The sequence below is a fragment of the Equus przewalskii genome, chromosome 11 (assembly GCF_037783145.1).
Source record: "Equus przewalskii isolate Varuska chromosome 11, EquPr2, whole genome shotgun sequence".
Taxonomy (NCBI): Eukaryota; Metazoa; Chordata; class Mammalia; order Perissodactyla; family Equidae; genus Equus; species Equus przewalskii.
The window spans coordinates 10,446,964-10,453,220 of record NC_091841.1 but is presented as its reverse complement, the minus strand read 5'-3'; the positions used below and the strand labels follow the sequence as shown (position 1 = coordinate 10,453,220).

Below are 6,257 nucleotides of genomic sequence, written 5' to 3'. Positions count from 1 at the left end.
CAGTTCTCTCGTCGCGAGACCCTGGGCTGACGGTTTGGGCAGTATCAGTTCAGCCCTTTTTCGTAGTCTGCATCCAGAGTCATCTTAGCAAAGGGTGAAAGGCAGTTTTCTCCTTCAGAGAAGGAAGGCAACTGGGGGTCTAAAAGTAGGAAAGGAAGCCTCCAAAAGAATATGAGACTGTCGTACTGAATGAGTCCCTAAATAAAGGGGGCTTGCTTTGTTAAGAAGTTGGTGGGAAAGTGGGTGGGCGGGCGGGAGGGAGGAAAGTGGCTGGGGGTGGGGGTGGGGGTGGGGATGGGGCTGGAGTGTAAGGTGTTTATTGCAGGTTTGTAGACTGTGGGAAATGCGGAGGCTGTTCCTGGGGTCTGGATAGGGTCTGGGACTTGGGTGAAATGAAGGGGTCACTGGTGGGGTCTTAAAGGCTCAGGGGCTAGGGACCAGGCTGGCAGGCAGGGGGCAGCCGTTGTGGTCTTCTTGCCCATGACAATGGTCTTTTTGCAAAGGCCTGGAAGTAAGAGCTGGCTGGGATGGTGAAAGGGGAAGCCTGGACCACAAAATGGTTCCTTAGAGTATGCAAGGATGGTTGGAGCACAGAGATGGAGTGGCCCATCCTTTTAGGGTACAGCTGCGGAGGATGTGGCCTCTGGAAGAACGGCGGTGGGTCGGCACACCACTTTTTAGAAGAGAGGGTCAGAGATGGAGAGAGATGAGACAGGGGGTTAAGAGATGGAAAATATGACAAAGGAAAGAGAGTATGGTAGGGCCTTTGAGCTGGAGTCCCAGAAAAGCTGAGCAAGTCTGTGCTAGGCACATAGTTGTCACTCAGTAAGTGTTAGCTATCATTATTGCTCCTCTGGGAGGCATGGCGGAAGGGCTGCTCGAGTCCAGTAGTGAAAATGGAATAGGAACTGAGTCCAGAAGTACAAAGGAGAGCCAGGAAAACAGGCCGTTCCAGCTGCCTTCTCTGTCTCCCCAGTGCTTATGAGAAGTGCAGAAGCCACCTCTCCATTAGGGGAGGGGTGGGGAGGGGAGGTTGGAACTAAAGAGCAAGGGTGTTGGTATCTGCTGGAGCTGGGAGCCCAAGGGTGGGAAGAAGGAATGAGGAGAGGTTGTCCTTCCCAAATCTATCTTAAATGGGGCCTGTTCGAAGGGAGGTGAGAAAGGGAGGTACGGATGATAAGGAGAATGGGATGTGGTGTGGGCAGGCCCTGGGTGAGCTGTGTCACCTTATGCACAACAGTTGTGGTTGCTGGGCTTGGGTTGTGGGGAGGAGCCCATCGAGTTGTCTCTCCTGGGAGAGGGATTGGTGGTAAGATTCAAGGCTCCACTGGAAATTCCCATTGTTACAAGTGTCAACTTTCTCACGGACCACTGGTCTTTAAGGGCTGGGCACAAAAGACTCCCCGAAGAGGCCCTGAGACAAGGAACCCATTTTCTACTTGTCTGGGAGGGAGTGTATCAATGGAGGCTCCTGAATACTCTGGAGAGCGCATAGTACAGTTGGTAAAGGCTCTGAGCAGAGAAAAGGAAGCTCCCTGTGTCGTCTTCCTTTTCCCTTGGCCTTTCCTATCCTCACTAGTTTCTGTGTTCCCCTTTATCAAGTCCTTGAGTCAGAGGCCTTTGCTGGGGGGTGCAGAGTGGGCAGTGCCGAGGTAGCTAAGAGAAGGTGATGTTGAAGGAAAAACGAAGAATACTTGGGAGTCCCCAAATTACTCTTAATATGGATCTTTTGAGAGGTGGGAACCAACAGGCCCGCAGTTGAAGTGCAAGGCCACCTGGACTAGCTGACCCAAGCGAAGGGGCTCTGGCGCGTAGTGCATGGGGGAGAAAAGGGTAGGAGGGAGATGGTAGGCCAGAGAGACAGGAGGAGATAGAAGAAGACAAGGATGAGAAGGACCGAGGCAAGATGGAGACCGATGACAACAGGTGCTGCAGCCCGACTGAGAGAGCTAGAGAGACAGCCCTGAAATGAGCTGCTTATCTTAGTCGCCAAGTTTTCACGGTCTTTTTCTATTTCTGTTTTCACTGAATATGGTTCTACCAATTTACAAAAGAAATTTATAGGGTTCTCAGAGTCTTCCAAGATTCCAGAAAGCATTGCGTTCACTAACTTATTTACTAACATAACCATTTTTACATAAACCGTTCAGAATCTTGCTGATGCTCGCAGGCAGCTCCTGATGATCTTGTCATGGGGTTAAGATCTGGGTGGGACAAATGAGATAGGCAAGGGGTACTCATGAGAGCCGAATCTCGGCCGTCAGCTTCTGGAAGCTGCGCTCATTTTTTTACCTCCTTGGATCGAGGGCTACAAGAATTTGCAGTGGAATGAGCTTCCTTGGAGCGGCCATGCTTATCATGGGGGGAGTGGCAAGACAGTGGCGTCGCAGCTGGGGCACTAAGGCAGTGATAATAGCATCACGAGAGGGGCTGTTGACCCTGGTGTGGAGGGTTTGGAGGAACACCATGGTGGTGGGTGAGCATTAGGCTGGCCCTTGATGAAGGCTAGTTTCTGATGATCTTGGATAGTTTGCCCACAGTCAGTGACTAGAAATGCTTCTGATGAGCTGAGTAGGGAGCCAGGCGAGAGGCTGAGGGATGAGGGTGAGCAGGGCCTGGGCGAAGACACAGCCACTGAACAGGGCCCTGAAGCTGACTGTTGCTGGTCGGGGAAGGTACTGTCCCCTCCCCCAGAGGGAAGCCAGATAGGTCAGAGAGAGTCACGATTGAGCCAGAGACAGAGAAGAGGAAATAGAGGGGAGAGGACACACAAAGATGCTCAAGAATACTGGCAGAGAGGGGGTCCCATCCAGCTGGCTCTTCTTCAGGTCATTCAGGGAGGTCTGTTTCTGCCCTCCTCCTGGGGTGGTCCTGATACAACACCAAGGATGTTTAGAATGGGCCCAGGGTCTTCTGGGGCTTCAGAAAATGGCCTTCCTCCTCGACAGGACTTGCTTCAGCTAAACCGTCTGGATGTATGGGAAGTATGTACACAGCGGAAACTGGGTTTTCGATGTGGGGGGGCAAATGCTTTCCCTGCGCAGTGGCCTTGTCTTGGTGACTCTGTATGTGAGAAATGTCCGGGGGAGGCCGATGATGGGCTGGCCGGGAGCTAACTCCCTATCGCAAGTATCTTACCCGAGGTCTCCCCTCCCGCAGGCAGGAAGCAGTGATGTGGCCCGATGGTCACAAGAAGATTTTGAGGCCTTGAGGGGGAAGTCAGATAAGCAGAGAGGACTTATTTCTGAAGGGACAAACACAGCCTGTGGCAGGAGGGCAGGTCACACACAACTCACCTGCCTTCCTCTATCCCTCCCAGGCCATGTCCTGCCGCTGGCCTGTCTGTGAGATCTGACTTCTTGCCCTTCTTAGCCTTCTAGGCCTGTCAATTGTCATGTGTCTTACAGTAAAAAGAGGAGCAGAGAGTGAGGGAGGGGTGAAAAGAGCAAGAGAGACAGGGATGGGGAAGAGAGTGAGTCAGGACGATAACGTACACAGAGATGGAAAGATACACTGAAACAGGAACAGATCCTGTGTCTCTTCTGCTGCTTTTCATCATAGTGATTATGCTCACTCTCGAGGGCTGTCTACCTCCTTCATGAAGAATTGAGAGCCCTCCGCTCCAACCTGAGCTAAACTTGCTTCCTAAACTTGTGTTGGGTGTCTCTACTTGCTAGTAATGGTTTCTTAACTTAGGAGGAGTTGAAGAGATTCAGAGACTGGTTTGCACTAGTTTCCAAGCTATCAAGAGCATTTCTGAGAGACGAACCTCGCCAGCTGCCCCCTTTCCCTTCCACATGGGCAAATACAGGGAAAGACAGGATGGGGGATAAAATGCAGAGTTAGGAGGCAGGAAGGAGTTGTGAGTCCTGATCCCCTAAATCTGCTGAAAAGAGGTGAGAAGAGGAGAAGAGTGCTGAGGGAGGTGGACAGGCCTGGATGGAAGAGGTGATGCAAATCAAATGGGAATGCCACGAGCTTGAGGTCAAAGGGCTGTCCCGCTATTGCTCCATTCTTTGAGTAGTTGCATTTTGAAATCATTTAAGTCTGCCTGTAGGCCACAAGAAATAGAGATGGGTGTCCCTGAATTCTTTCTTCTACTTGTGACATAATTGGAGCTCGATGCTTTTATCATTCAGGAGTGGTGTTTTGGGTGAACTGTTTCTATTTGAGGATGGGAGGGTACCATATATTAATATATTAATATTGCAAGATTCAAAGGAAACAAAAATTCCCCGTCCTTGGAAGGCATTTTCTTACTATTGTCCTTCTGTGGCCCCAGCTCTCCTTTCTTCCTCTAAAGGCCCTCTTAGGAGAAGTGTAGACCGGGCAGGAGAGAGGACTCAAGACTCTGCCTTATCTATTGGCGGCAGCATAATTGCGGCTGTGGAAGTGAGCTGAGCCCTTCACCAGAGCAGCCTGTGACAAGACCGGAATTTTTCAAAAGAATTTTTAGAAGGAAACAAAAAATTAAAAAAAAAAAGAAAATATGAAAGATGGGAGCCGGGAGAGCTTTTGACTGGTTTGTAACGCGCTGTAATGCTAAGCTTTGCTGTTAGCTCTGTGGTGCTATTGGACTGCAAACCCCTTCTTGGCTTGGTCTCCCGGAAAATGGATTCTTCCCGGACCCCAGGGTTGGCTCCCCCACTGGAGTGTCTCCTTGGCCCTTCTTGAGTGGGACAGGCCTTTCCCAGCCTGTCCAGAAAGCTCGTCTTTATAGGTTTTACTTCCTGTCTCCTTCATACTCTGGATGATCCCTCTGTTGCGGGGTCCTGTGCTCTAGCCTAGACTTCTCTTCATTGACTGGTTGGGGCACAGAGCGCTGTGGTCCTCTAGTTGTAACCTGCGTAGGGTTGGGAGTGGGGAGGCCGTGAGGCTGTACGGGGATAGGCAGAGCAGAGTGGTGGGGTCATTAGCAGAGGAAAGCAAATGCCTCCCAGAGCTTAGTTTTCCATCTTTGTTTCCTTTCTGAAGACTCCTAAGACCCCCACTAGGCACACATTCCCATCCTTCCAATGGTGACAGACTGCAGTCTTCACTCTTGTACGAATTCATACTGAAAGTCCAAGTATTGTCACAGGAATGTTTCTCAGAAGCGGGGTCATTTCTTCGCAGAGAAGATGGGTTTGGGGCCTCATAATACAAACTGAACCTCAAAGAAAATATGAACATGCTCAATATTTAATCACAAAGTATGCATTTATGTTCACATTATATACAAATAAAAGAGTGAATTTGTGCAACTCCTAAAATGGCGGGCAGGCGGGAGAAGGGTGTGGGCAGGGCGGGACTGCCTTCAGCAAGTTCTGGGGTCTTGTGGTCTGTTCAAGGGTCTCCTTGGACGTTGGCAGGTTTGCTGGTATGTGGCCTCGGCCTCAGAGTGTCCTTCCGGGGCAGTAGGTGAGGGGAATGGGTCGTAGAGCCCACGGTGTGAGTGACTCCAGGGTAGCTAAGATGCTCTGTGACTGAGGTTACTGATGTGGGTCAGTCGGCGTGAGGGAAGCTTCTGTGAAAGGCTGAGAACTGGGTCTCAGTTGGTGTGAGCCAATGCGCTTTGAAGGAAACTTCCTGGGAGGGCAGAGGAGAAGGCTGGAGAATGACGTACCTCTTGAAGTAGCCTGAGTGTGTCCCGGCTGGTGGCAGGCGTCCCGGGGGAATCCTGGGCCCCACTGGAAGGCCACGGGTCCCACTGTTACAGCACCATGGATGCAAACTTCTAGGCCAAGACACTTTCTTGTCAAGTCACTGAGTCTTGATAGAAGGAGAGTCATGATGGTGGTTCGGGGAATTGACTAAAGAAATCCATCATGTTCCTAGACACGAGGTACCTTTCTAGGGAGGGTAAGCAAGCAAGAGGACCTGTGCCTCTGTTTCCTTGGAATGCTTGAGGAAGTGGACACTTCCCGACACGTCTTACCTTCTCGATTTCTCTAGCCCTCCAGCATCCCCAACTCTTCCCCCCATCCCCTGGGCCCTCCCTGATTCTTGGGTGAGACGAGGTCAAGTGGCCAGCGAGGGGAGATGTGGAGGGAAGAGAGAGCTTTACTGAGGAATGATAGAGGAAATCTTCAAGTCCAGAACTGTAAATGGAACCACTGAGAATGTGGCAGCGTCGACAGAAGAGATGACAGTCGATAAGGCAGGAGGGAGGGCAGGGGCGCGGTGGTACTGAGCAGTCTGGAGTCTAAGGGGCCCATGTTTGGCTGCTGTAATGGCCCTGGTAGGCCTCTAGAGTTTGTTAGGAAAGTATTGGAAGG

At 51.1% G+C, this 6,257-nt stretch overlaps 1 protein-coding gene across 3 annotated transcripts in view; it reads left to right on the top strand.

Annotated features, from left to right (window-relative positions):
- The window catches only part of CHST1 (carbohydrate sulfotransferase 1), a 100,315-nt gene that overhangs the window by 29,219 nt on the left and 64,839 nt on the right, over positions 1–6,257 (top strand). The gene's annotated exons all lie outside the window — the stretch shown is intronic.